At 41.0% G+C, this 14,312-nt stretch overlaps 1 protein-coding gene across 1 annotated transcript in view; it reads right to left on the bottom strand.

The window, feature by feature from the left end:
* Positions 1-4,811: 4,811 nt before the first annotated feature.
* Positions 4,812-14,312, bottom strand: part of MBTPS2 (membrane bound transcription factor peptidase, site 2) — a 94,486-nt gene continuing 84,985 nt past the window's right edge. The window contains exon 13 of the transcript XR_010111204.1: positions 4,812-5,441. The gene's annotated coding sequence lies outside the window, so the exon portion shown is untranslated. The remainder of the gene's footprint in view (positions 5,442-14,312) is intronic.

The raw sequence follows: 14,312 nt of genomic DNA, 5'->3' as shown, positions 1-14,312 counted from the left end.
TGTTGGGGTAACATTAGGAGTTATTGCAAGGATGTTCCCAATGCACGTCCTACTTACCAGTAACATAATCCTGCTCGAGGCCTCTTTTAAACACCTCCAATTGGGCCGTGAGTACCTATTTGGATTCAGGAACATGTTCTCATTACCTGAGTTTTATAATCTAGGCCCTTGGCTTCCAGGCCTGTTTCAGGACTAATAATCATTTTGTTTGTGGTAATTGTGTTATAGTCGACCAGTGGATCCTGTGCAGAGTCTTAAATACTGCACAGCTGTTATCAGACACTTCAGCAACTCGTCCTGCAACAAAAGACTCAGCAGAGACTAGATTTACCCTAGTCCGACTAGAGACTGCATTCTTGAAACAGTCTTGCCAATGGTGAAAATGTGGATATCGTGGATTCATGTCCTGCAGCCTGCCGCTGACTACTCTTGCCCGAAAAGGAAGACTGAGAAAGAGTAAAGCAGTCCTGCCTTCACGGAGCTGGCCAGGCACTCACAGCTGTGCCTGGATGTCCTGTTGAACAGAAACAACTCCCGAAAACACCAACATCAGGCAAGGCCACTCTATGACCAGGGTGGGACAAAACACAAACAAGACCACTCTGTAATCATGTCTGAATATGGAGAAAACATAAGCCTTGTCCAAACCACAAATATGACCAAACACCACCTCTCCCCCCAGTCCTGGCTAATATGAGTGACTGCTACTTCTTTACCAACCACAGCTGTAGCCTGGCTCTAATTTTCTCTGCTTCTAGAGGACATTTATTAAACCATCCAATCACAGAATTCCCCCCACCCCAGCCCCCTGCACCAGCTCCCAATCCAGAGCAACACCTGGCTTCCCTAAACGCTCCCCAAAACCACCTGACACAGTGTCATGCCAGATGCCTATTAACTTCAGTAGGGAAGGCACCAGGTTCAAGCGGCCAAAGAAGAGACTCAAAGACATAGAGTTTATTGGTAACTTACATACGGGGACGATCCAGTGGCAGTGGGCTCAACAGGAGAACACCCTCCCCCTAACAACCTGGCAACCTTCATTTACCCTAAACTAAGGGCCTCAATCCGCTTCAGGACCCACACTGCTTTGGCCAGGCCAGAGGCTCAGATGTTCCCCATAGATAAGGAATGACTCTCTGGTTGGCCATGCTGGGAACTCCAAACACACATTCAGGTGCACTTGACATACAGGGTCATTCTCACCTGACAGGTTATTGCTGTCAGGTGCCTCTAACATACCCAGGTGCAAATCCTCTAAGTCATCCTTTCTCCCACCCTCTTATTGAGAGCCCCTGCCCCATCACTGCCCCTATTCCCATGGTATGTGTTTCCCCCGCCTGCAAGGAGAAGAAAACTGCTTGTTCAACTCTAGGTGTGTTCCTGGGAGTGTGTGACTACAGTGCAGTGACAATATAGACAACAAGATGAAGTCCAGGCTTAGGGTGAAAGCTTTGGTGACCCACTTAGCAAAATGCTGGTACTAAGTATTAGTCCTATCCCTACCTCCCTTTCAAATGGGCCCACTTGCTTCTGAGCAGACAGGCCAAGCTGGACATCAGCAACAGAGTTTCTAAAAATTCAGAGAAAGAGCCACATTGTCCTACACAGTGAGCAAGTGTGTACTGGGAAGAAGGAAGTCAAAAGCAGAAAAGAGCCCTCTGTTAAAAAGGAGGAGGTGGTGGTGGTGGTGGTGGTGGCAGTGGATGGGTAGCTGAGGTGCTAATTGGAAATATCCATAGGCTATTGGCCTGCACTGTAAGGCTACCCATCATGCTGCTGTCCCAAACTTTCATTGCAGGGCAGGTGAGGGAGCTGATGGGGGTTGGCAGTCCTTAATAGCTGCCCTGGTCATCAAGCCTTTTGTTTCTTTTTTTTTTTTAATATAATTTTTTTTTCACCAGTTCATTTGGGACCCTTGGAGACATTCTGCCTCCCTGGCCCCTGTGTGCCGCTGTGGTGAAATCACTTCCCCTCTTAAAAACTTGGCATTAGCTATTAGGGTTAGAGTGGCTGACAAAGATCTGGATCACTCCCAGCCATTTTTTCAGATGAATGTGGGACTCACCCAGCTATTTTAACACTATTTAAGATTTTGATTAAAAAGAGTATGTAAGGCCAGGCGTGGTGGCTCACGCCTGTAATCCCAGCATTTTGGGAGGCCAAGGCGGGCAGATCATCTGAGGTCAGGAGTTCAAGACCAGCCTGACCAACATGGTGAAATCCCATCTCTACTAAAAACACAAAAATTAGCCAGGCGTGGTGGCAGGCACCTGTAATCCCAGCTACTCAGGACGCTGAAATGGGAGGATCGCTTGAACCGGGAGACACAGGTTGCAGTGAGCCAAGATCGGGCCACTGCACCCCAGCCTGGGTGACAGAGTGAGACTCCATCTCAAAAAAAAAAAAAGAAAAAAAGTATGTAAGCAATAGGGGGCTAGGATCTTTACAGCGATTCTCAATTTCAGCTGCACACTGGAATCACCTTGGGAGCTTTAAACATACTGCCACTGCCTGGGGCTAGCCCTAGTGTCTAATGAAATTGGCCCCAGGTACAGCCTGGGCATTGGGATTGTAAATAAATAAATAAATAAATAAATACCCAGGAGATTCCAGTGTAAAGCCAAGAGAACCACTGCCAAATCAAAAAGCGGTTTGTATCACAATAGATCTCACTCCACGTCCACAAGGATGGCTATATGTGAGTAAATAAAGAAACACATTTTAAAAGCCAGAAAATAAGTGTTGGTAAGGATGCGGAGAAATTGGATCCCTCGTACATTGCTGGCGGGAATGTAAAATGGTGCAGCTGCTGTGGACAATAGTTTGGCAGTTTACTGAAAGGTGAAACAGAGTAACTGTATGATCTAGCAACTCCACTCTTGGGTATATACACAAAAGACTTGAAAACAGGTGTTCAAACAAAAACACGAATGTTTATAGCAACATTGTTCCGTCATTCACAACACTCAAAGATGGAAACAATCCAAATGTCCATCAATAGATGAATGGATAAACAAAATGTAGTAGAGCCATACAATGGAATATTATCTAGCCATGAAAAAAATGAAGTCCTGATGTATACTACAACATGGATGAACCTCAGAAACATCATGCCAAGGTAAAGAAGCCAGACACAAAAAACCATATGTTGTATGATTCCATTTATATGAAATGTCCAGAATAGGTAAATCCATAGAGACAGGAAGCGGGGGGGACAGGGGAAGTGACTGCTGTATAGGTAAGGGTTTCCTTTTGGGGCAACGATAATGTCTCGGAACTAAATGTGATGGTTGCACAACGTTGTGAATGTGCTAAATGCCGCTGAATTGTTCACTTTCAAGTGGCTAATTCGATGTTATTTCATTTTAACTCAATTAAAAAAAAAGCAGCTTATAGTCACACCAACTTTGAAAGGTAAAGCTGTATAGTAATTTTTAATAAGCAGACTTCATCACCCAAAAATTTCAGGTAAATGCCTAATGGGAGGGAATTCAAGTGAGGTGTTGGCCAAAAAAAAAGCAAAAATGAAGGCTGCTGGGAAACCAGCTACCTGGTTGTGGTTTTCCCAGAGATGTGTGGACAGGTGGGGATAATCCTATAACCCAGAGGCCTAGCACTTTACAAGTGTTACAAGTGCCTGTAGAGACTGAAAGAAACGTTTTTCTCTGTCTTGGCCCCAAGACCACCACTACCCCTAAGTTCAGGTCTTCTCTCATTTCACCACAAAGTTTAAGTCAAAAAATTCTTTTTTTTTTTTTTTTTTTTTTTCTTGAGACAGGATCTTGCTCTGTCACCCAGGCTGGAGTGCAGTGGTGCGATCTTGGCTCACTGCAGCCTCAAACTCCTGAGTTCAATTGATCCTCCCACCTCAGCCTCCCAAGTAGCTGGCACTACAAGCACGCACCACCATGCCAGGCTAATTTTGTTTATTTTCTGTAGAGACGAAGTCTCACTATCTTGCCCAGGCTGGTCTGGAACTCCTAGGCTTGAGATCTTCCCACCTTGGCCTCCCAACAATGCTGGGATTACAGATGTGAGCTATCATGACTGGGCAAGTAAAAAAATTCCAAATATTTGATGGCCTAAGAGGAAAGACATCTCACCAGTGAAGCCTATAGAATGCCCTGGGGTAAATATCTTTCTTGGGCCACAAGGAAGGTGAGGCCAGCTCCCCTAACACTTACCTGCTTTGATAGCTTCTTCAGCTTCCAAAACAAAATTATTTCATGCTTACAATAGTTCTAAGAGGTAGGTGAAATTATCCTCATTTAACATATGGGTCAACTGAGGCACAAAGAGGTTAGGTAGCTAGAAAGTTGGAGACCCAGGACTTGAACCCAAGCGGGTGGCTCAGGAGTCAGGCTGTTTACCCCCTCACCTTGCTGACTCTGATCGCCCTGCCTAGTTGTCCCAAAGTGTCTCCACTTTTCTTAGGACTCCACGAACCTCAGGTGTATGAGTCTGCTTACCTCCCACCAGTAGGCACCCCCGTCCCCATCAATGTGTGTGCGATTGGAGGAGGGTGTCCTCTGTCCCTGCTCTCTGAAGCTATTCCCTAATTCCACCAAACAACTTCTGGGGTGAAATTCCTACCCCTACCTATTACTAGCTGTGTGACAGTGTACAGGTTCATCAGCCTCTCTGTGCTTCCTTCCCTCTCTCTAAAATGGAGCTAATAATTACCTCATCGAGGTAATAAACACCTCATCAAGTTATTGTGAGAATTAAATGAATAGATACCTGGCAAACACTGAAGGCAGTGTCTGACACATGACTAGTATTCATTAAATAGCAGCTCCATTGAAGATTTTGTTATGCAGGTGTCACACTCCTTCAGGACTCCTTACTTTTTACGTATCTTTATTTCTATTTTTTGTTTATTTCTTGAGACAGAGTCTCCTCTGTCACCCAGGCTAGAGTGTAGTGGCATGATCTTGGCTCACTGCAACCTCCGCCTCCCGAGTTCAAGCGATTCTCTGGCCTCAGCCCCAGAGTAGTTGGGATTACAGATGCACACCACCATGCCTGGCTAATTTTTGTATTTTAGGTAGAGATGGGTTTTCACCATGTTGGCCAGGCTGGTCTTGAACTCCTGACCTCAAGTGATCCACCCACCTCAGCCTCCCAAAGTGCTTGGGATTACAGGCATGAGCTACCGCACCTGGCCTACTTAACATGTATTTGATACAACTTAATAGTCAGGGGCAGTCTCAGAAGCTGCTTGCAGTGGCATTTGATGTGAAGCACCATTTTGCACGGTGGCAGCACCGTGTCTCTTCACCTGCTAAATCTTGGGTACCTGGAACACCCTCCTTTCTCCAGTGGAAAAATCCATACAGGAGCATTCAAGCAGGCCCAGTTCAAGTGGCGCCCCCTGGCCCAGGCAGAGCTGCGCACTCATTCACTCACCTCCGTGTTTCCACAGCACAGTGTTCAGCCTGCCAGTGAAAAACAGCCCAACTTGTATTAATGGTTCCATGTTAGCTCCCTGCCAGCTCCCCAAGAACTTGACCTGTTTCTCTCTCGCCAACACTCCTTGCTTAATGGGACTACAGTCCAAAACGTTTGAGGCCAAGGTTAGGAGCTTACTAGTTAAATAAACTAGAAAGGGACCAGAACCCTGGTGTCCTGGTTCCCAGACCAGAGCTCTTTTCATTAAACTAAACTTTTCATGAAATTGTCCTCACGTATAAATTCCGTTATTGAATACCTAGGAGAGACCACGGCATTTGTAAAGTATTATGAGTTATTTATATGTGTTATTTCTAACCTTCCAAACCCCGCAAGGTTCATTCTCTCATTTAAATACAGTATTGAGACACCGAGGTCAAGTGACTTGCTCAAGGCCTCATGCCAGTCTGTGGCAGAGTGAGGCTTGGCTTGAGGGTCAGTCTGACTCAAAGCCAGTAGAATTTCTAGTCTGTCATCATGTTGCTACTCAGTACAGGAAATGAGCACCGAAAAAAGCCCTGAATGGCTCTTTTAAAACACACTCATTCTACATGCAGACAATTGTTATTTTAAGGAAAGTCTAGAAGAAAAAGAGAGATTACATTTTGGCATGCAAAGGCAAAACAATAAATATTCTTTTTTCCTGTTCCTGGATCCCATTTCAACGTCTTCAAAGCAAGTAAATTTATGCGTGTTGACCCAACTCTTATTTTCAAATCTTTTGAAACTCCATTTTCAACTTCTTCCCCGTGGCACAACCAGTCCCATGACTGCCCTCTGTCAGACTCTTGAGTATCTGCCTAAAATCATTACGTAGCGATCACTGCTAGGATTCACTCCTCTCTACTAAGCCATATGTCTCTTCTGGTTATATTGTATTGCCTGGCATATTACAATGTTAGTTATAAAGGCCTTGTACTTTAAGGATATATTCATATCAGTATTTTAAAAATATGTTCATTTGGCCAGGCACGGTGGCTCACGCCCAGCACTTTGGGAGGCTAAGGTGGACGGACTGCTTGAGCCCTTGAGTTTGAGACCAGCCTGGGTAACATAGAAAAACCGGGCATCTACAAAAAATACAAAAAGTAGCCAGGCGTGGTGGCATGGGCCTGTAGTCCCAGCTACTTGGGAGGTTGAAGTGGGAGGACTGCTTGAGCCCAGGAGGCTCCAGTGAGCCATGATTGTGTGACTGCACTCCAGCCTCAGTGACAGAGTGAGACCCTGTTTCAAGACATATATATATATATATATATATATACACACACACACATATATATATGTACATTGTGTCTGGAACTTTGTCCTTTAATAATCTTAAATTGCATTTTATCAAGCTTATTTACAAATGTATAGTTTTCTCATTTTTCTCTGAAAGTAATAGATTTTGTTTCAGTGTAAGTATACTTGTTGACAGTAAAACTCCACAAGTTTTTTAAACTTGCTTCTTCTTCTTCAAAAAAAAGCAACCTAGCTTATTGCTCTTTGGTTATTTGCAATTAATCAAAAATAATTTAAAAGCCTCTAGTTATGCTTGTGTAAAAAAGAAAATTTTGCTGCAATGCAAGATGCCTTCCAAATTGAAAAAATAAAGCTAAAAGAACTTTCCTTTGCTATGACAAAGCAATGGTGTGATGATCACCAGTTGGGCCAAACAGACAACATGTGCCTTCTGCTGTGATGCACTGAGAACTCAACATCCTTTCTGTAATCTTCTTGCCAAAAATGCATAACCTGAATCTAATCATGGCAAAATATCAGACAAATTCAAACTAAGGGAACTTCCACAAAATTAATAGTCTATGCTCTTCACAAAATGTCAAGGTAAAAAAATACAAAGAAAGGGTAAGGAACTGTTCTAGATGAAAAGAGATTATAGAGATGTGACAACTAAATCACAATGTCCTAGACCAGAAAAAAAAAAAAAGCCATAAAAGCCATAAAAGCCATTATTGGGACAGTTGACCAAAGCAGAGGAAGGACTGTGGATTAGACAAGAGCATTGTGTCAATGTTAAATTTCTTGACTTTGATCAGTGTACTGTGGTTATGTAAGAGAATGTCCCTGTTCTTAGGAATTACACACCGAAGCATTTTGTATAAAGGGGCAATATGTTTCCAATTTACTTTCACATGGTTTGGGGGAAAAATATGCATGTACAAATAAAAAGAGAGAGAAAGAGACTGATAATGCAAATGGAGCAAAATGTCAACAATTGTCAAAGCTGGGTAAAGGTATATATACAAAATTTTTTGTACTATTTTTGCAACATTTTGTGCATGCATTTAAAACTATATCAAAATTAAAGGTTATCAAAAAACAATAGATGTATAGAAGATAAAAGAATATTACAAAAGAAAAAGAAAAAAAAAAAAGCAATGCTCCTAAAATGTACATGACACAGCGGAGTCTAAGGCATGTTTAAATCTTTTGTTAATGGGCAAGTTTGATTTAAGAGAAACATTCTGCATTTTAAAGTGCAGGGTTGAGGAGAAAAAAGGAAGGTTGCCTTTTTTATACTTTCAGCCCATTGTTCACAGACTCAGTTTAAAAAATAACAACAAAAAACTAACACATTCCTCCCTTGGGAGATTCATGCCCCATTCAGCCACTCTAGCAGGCCTCTAGGTCACCCTCCCACCTTCACTGATGACTTTGATGCAGCCGTTACCTCAATGCCTGCCTCATCCTGGGTAGAGTTTTGGCTTCTCTGTGCATGAGGCAGCCAATGCCCTATTTCAATTCTTTGACCTCCTCAGCACCAATCATTCTGGATGCACTTGTGGGTGAGGAGATCGAGGGTGGGAGGGAGGAAGTGGAGGAGTTAGGAGGAGGAGGCAGCTGGTGTAAAGGGAATGAGGCCACTCACAATATGTGTGCTATACCCATTCTGTGACCACATCAGGACCTTCAGTCCCCTGACCACCTCATTTCCTCCTCACTTGATCCCTCACCTTCTCATTTTAGTTCTCTCCCCATGGTTGGTCACATCAGTCACATCATGTCTTCAACTCTTCAATCCCTCATCCTTTGACACTGCAAACTCCCAACCCTGGACCAATCCAGCCTTTTGCCTTCTCCTGTCCTTCTCAATTGTTGTTCAGGATAATGGAAAACCTCACACTGGTGCTGACTCATATATACTCTGTGTGTGTGTGTGTGTGTGTGTGTGTGTGTGTGTGTGTGTGTGTTTTCTTCAGTGCAATTGGGCTTTCATCCCATTCAGCAATCCTTGTTGACCTTTTCTCAGTTCTTTCATTACTTGATCTTTGTTTTTATAATAGATTGTTGAAACCTCCTCTTCCTGTGGCTTCCATGACATCACTACCTTCTGGTTCCCCCTGCTTCTTCAATTTGATGGTGCCTTCACCAACTTCTTCCTGTCTCCATGTTTTTTCTGTAAATGTTGAGCTTCTCACAGCTTCCATCCTTGGCACATCTTCTCTCTTTTCCCTGTACCAATGGTTCTCAAATCTGGCTGCATATTAGAATCAACTGGAAAGCTTTAAAAGATTGTCATGCTTGGGTCTCATCTGTGGTATGTCCCAGGCATTGGGTTATTTTTAAATCCCTCCAAGTGATTCTAAGGTATCGGCAAGGTGGAAAACCTCTTTCTCCAGGTGATTTCATCTATGCCTACAGTTCTAGCCACTTGTATGCAGATTCCCAAATCTCCATCCCTGGCTCCTATTCCTTCCCCTGAGCTTTGGACCTATTTATTGTTCCTCTTTACCCTCTACAATTTCAAAGTCAAATGGCCAAATTGAACTCTTTACCTTCTTCCCCTGCTTGGTCTTTCTTGTGCAATCTCAAACTTGAGACATTTACATGCTCATAAATAGCGAATAAGAACAGACTCTGTACCACAGCCCACGGAGCTGACCACATCAGACACTTTGGACTCATTCTTGATTCCTTTCCTTCATTTCCCACACCCTATCACCAAATCTTCCTTTCCCACACCAAATCTTCCTTAAATTCATCTCATCATTTCCCCCATGCCCTCTTTCTAATTATCTAAATTTGGGCCTTTATTCTTTCTATCCTGTACAATAATAATTGGCTCCTTGCAATTCATGCCTTGCTTTCTTCAACTGTTACCTTTCCAGAATACAAATCTAATAATGCAACAACTCCCTCGTTAAAACTCTTCAGTGGCTGCCAGTTGCCTACAGAATAAAGATCAAATGCTACATGTGGCTTAAAGACATCTCATGATCTAGCTTTAGCCTGCCTTTTGTCACTCAACTCCTATTATTCCTCCAAAGACACAGGACTCTAAACTTGCTAAGTTGCTGTAAGTCTTAGACATAGCATGGTCTTTCTCTTTTTTTTGAGACGGAGTCTCACTCTGTTGCCCAGGCTGGAGTGCAAGTGGCACAGTCTCGGCTCACTGCAACCTACGCCTCCTGGGTTCAAGCGATTCTCCTGCCTCAGCCTCCCGAGTAGCTGGGATTACAGGTGCCTGCCACCATGCCCGGCTAATTTTTTGTATTTTTAGTAGAGATGGGGTTTCACCATTTTGGCCAGGCTGGTCTCAAACTCCTGACCTCGTGATCCGCCTGCCTCAGCCTCCCAAAGTGCTAGGATTACAGGCGTGAGCCACTGTGCCCGGCCAGCATGGTCTTTCATGAGCTAATAATGTTAAGAAAAGTTACCCAAAATTCAGAAATAAGATTACATATTAAGTAATAAAAAGATTACTCTCTGGTCTTTCTGTGTCCCGCTGGAGTATTATTTAAAAAGTAAATCTACGCTGCCTAATGCAGAGCAGTGCTGTCCAATTGAGCCACAGATACAATTTTAAGTTTACTAGTAGCCACATTAAAAAATAGGTAGAAAGAAGCCAGATAAGGCCAGCCGCGGTGGTTCACACCTGTAATCCCAGCACTTTGAGAGGCTGAGGCAGGTGGATCACTTGAGGTCAGGAGTTTGAGACCAGCCCTGCCAACACGGTGAAACCCCGTCTCTACTAAAAACACAAAAATTAGCTGGGTGCGATGGTGCACGCTTGTAATCCCAGCTACTCAAGAGGCTGAGGCAGGAGAATTGGTTGAACCCGGGAGGTGGAGGTTGCAGTGAGTTGAAATCGTGTCACTGCACTCCAGCCTGGGTGACAGAGTGAGACTCCATCTCAAAAAAAAAAAAAAAAAAAAAAAAGAAAAAGAAAAAAAGAAACCAGATAGATTGCTGTTAATAATGCATAAGATTTTACCTAATGTATTTAAAATATTATTCTTTCAATATGTAAAAACATTGTTAATGAGATATTTTAGATTGTCTTTTTCATCCTAAGCCTTTGAAATACAATGAGTATTTTACACTCACAGCACATCTTCAGATGCTAGATTTTCACGGGAAGTGCTTCATCTGTATTTAGGTTTCATAAAATTTGCATTTGGAAGAAAGGTGGATTCACATATCCAAGTTGTTTTAACATACCTAAAAGTTTTCCTGTAACTGAATTGAGTAGCAAAAATTATTTTCCTTTAATATTTGCATCCTCATTGACAAAACTAGCTTATTTTTTTAGAAGAAGTGATTTTACTTTGAAGAGAAAGGATGTCAGTTTCAAAATCATGTCTGTCCAAGTTAAGTAAATTCACTAATTTGTGTCAACTCCATATTATTAACATTGAATTCAAAGGGGTATTGCATGATTTGAGAAGCAGTTCTAAGTTTATCAATATAAACAAAGCATTCTTTAAAATTTTCTATAGTTTTTGCAGCCAATTTACATAACTGTCTATTAATAAAGTCTTATGCATATTTGATTCATGTTAGAAAAAGGTATAAAATCATTATTATCGACTTGTATCACAAAAAAGTTCAATTTCAACATTAATCCTTTAACTGTCTAGCTAAGTCACAAATAAGCTTTTCCTTTTCTTGGAGTTTTAAATTTATCTTGTTCCTATGCAGTGTGATATCCGTGAGAAAACACATAAATCACATTGCTATTTTTTTTCTTTGATTGCTGTATATTTGGCAAGCACTCCTTTTGTTTCAAGAAAATTTGAATTGCAGTTAACAGCTTGGTAAAACTCTATGGCTTAACCAATGAGCACTGGCAATGAACACAAGAGTAAATTCATTGTCTTTAATTTCTTTCAACAGTTCTTGAAACTGATGATGAGTCACACACAGCATTTGCACGTATATGCTGAAAAATGTTAACAACAGCATTCATGACTCCTTTCACAGAGTCTGTTTCAGAGAAGGGAGCCCAAATATTTTCGGTATGTGTCATACAGTGATATGAAGTCACCAGGAAAACATCAGACTCCTATTTTAAAATTCCAATACATCTGGAATTTTGACCTAACATGGCTGAGCAGTATTCATTGTGATTTTTTTTCATATCTAACTGAAGTTCTTCCTTGAGAGATGTAAAAGATTTAAAAAATTTTTGCTATAAGGTTTTAAAGGTATGAATTGGCATTTCTTTGTAAATATGGGAGTCCTTTGAGTCAAAACATACCCAAAGTATTAATTGGGCAGTGTCATAGATCACATGAATCATCTAAAGCTAAAGTCGTTGCAATTTTTCAAATTTTAAATTAATTAATCTTGGATACTGGTCTTGTATTCTACAGGCAATTATTTTGTGGTTTAATTGAAGAGCTTTCATTTTTTGTAAAATATATTTTAAAGTCTTTTCGTTACAACTTTTAAACAAAATTTCCATAACTGAAATAATTTCTTTTACTATTGCCATCTAAAACTGTTTTCCTTTTTTGTGCAAGAATCCAAGCCAGTATAAAGCTAGCCAAAGTTCCAAGCTCAGAGCCTGTTATCACTTTTTAAACAATTTTTATTGGACATTCAATTTTGAATTCCGACAACTACTTTTATTGATTTTTTTCACTTTTGTTATCAAATTCTCTCTGTATTTGCTGAAAATGTCTCTTAATATTGTCCGCTTTGTTATCTTTGAACAATTTTTACACAACAAACAGCTTTTTTTGTTTTGCTTTGCCTTGGCAAATTGCCTCAAATTTGCAACATACCTTCTTCCTGTTTCTGTTTCTCTATTCCAGGCACAGCAGTAATAATCTCTACCTCTCCACCCAATTCTGCCTTCGTTTTACATTTAAAACAGTTCACACTTTTTTTAATTTTTAAAAAAAGCAGTTTAATTATATCATAATTTAAGGCATAAATACTTCAATTTAGTTACCAATTTTGATTTACATAAGTATCATTGTAATTAGTGCTGCCTGTATAAAATATTCAAATGAACACATTTCAGTGTTACATCAGTGCATAGAAAAACATCATTTAAATTGAATCAATGTCAATCAGACACTGACTAGAGTAATAATATGTTTACATGTAATACTGAAAATGACTCATGCACTGGACACACACAGTACAATGCAGCAATATCTTTTTTTTTTTTTTGAGACAGAGTCTTGCTCTGTTGCCCAGGCTGGAGTGCAGTGGTGTGATCTCAGCTCACTGGAATCTCTGCCTCCCAGGTGCAAGCGATTCTCCTGCCTCAGCCTCCCAAGTAGCTGGGATTACAATTGCCCACCACCACGCCCAGCTAATTTTTGTATTTTTAGTAGAGATGGGGTTTCGCCATGTTGGCCAGGCTGGTCTCAAACTCCTGACCTCAAGTGATCCGCCTGCCTCAGCCTCCCAAAGTGCTGGAATTACAGGCATGAGCCACTGCGCCCAGCCCAATGCAGCAATATCTTAACATAGGCCAAGATGCCATGGTTAAAGTAAAATATTGTCCTGCCTAAATAATAAAGTTGAATTTATTCAATAAAGTTGAATAAATTAAATAATTTAATTTATTTTGACACTACTGTTTCTAAAGTAAACTTAAGTAAAATTAAATAAAACGAACAATTTAGTTCCTCAGGTGCGCTAGTCTTTCAAGTACTCTGTAGCCACATGTGGCTAGAGGCTACCATATTGTAAAGCACAGTTCCAGAGAACTGTAATTTTGTTTAACTTACTAATGGCTACTGATTAGGGCCTAGATTATGCAAAACTACACATTTGCATATTAACTTGCAGAAAAGACAGATAAGATTATGAGCAATTTTTATTTGTTTCAGTAGAAATGCAAATGATTTCTGCCAGATAAAAATGAACACAACAATAGTTGCATCTGTATATAACTTTATATGTTACTCTCAGCAATGTTATTTCAGCATTCTTTCTTTCCATATAATGCTGCCCTTAAATTTGATATGGTAGAAGATTATTTGATGATGCATAAAGATATTCACAAAATATTGTTAAGTGAGACAAGCAGATCGCAAAAGAAAAAATACAGATTGGTTATATTTTTATATGCTTTTAAATATATTTATATTCTGGAAAAATAGGAAGGATATAAACAAAGATTGTTTACCATTACCTGTGGATGGGATTATGCATGGTATTGAAATATTTTGGGGGGGCTGTCTTCATTTTTAAAACTACAGTTGTACTGAGAAAAATACCATGCAAGTATTACATCCTTTTAAACTCAGGTTCACTGCAGGGGGCTTTTTCTCATCACCTCTTCTCTGATCCCATAAAACCCAGGCCTTACTCTGAAAACATTTAGCAACAGTGGTAATCCTAGGTACTTTTCAGCTAACTCAAATATTACTTTTTAAAAATGATGATGATGAGGCCCGGGCGCAATGGCTCACACCTGTAATCCCAGCACTTTGGGAGGCCGAGGCGGGAGGATCACGAGGTCAGGAGATCGAGACCATCCTGGCTAACGTGGTGAAACCCCGTCTCTACTAAAAATACAAAAAATTAGCCGGGCATGGTGGCGAGCGCCTGTAGTCCCAGCTACTTGGGAGGCTGAGGCAGGAGAATGGCATGAACCCAGGAGGCGAAGGTTG

The sequence above is a fragment of the Pan paniscus genome, chromosome X (genome assembly GCF_029289425.2).
Source record: "Pan paniscus chromosome X, NHGRI_mPanPan1-v2.0_pri, whole genome shotgun sequence".
Lineage (NCBI taxonomy): Eukaryota > Metazoa > Chordata > Mammalia > Primates > Hominidae > Pan > Pan paniscus.
This window is presented reverse-complemented; position numbering and strand designations above follow the sequence as displayed.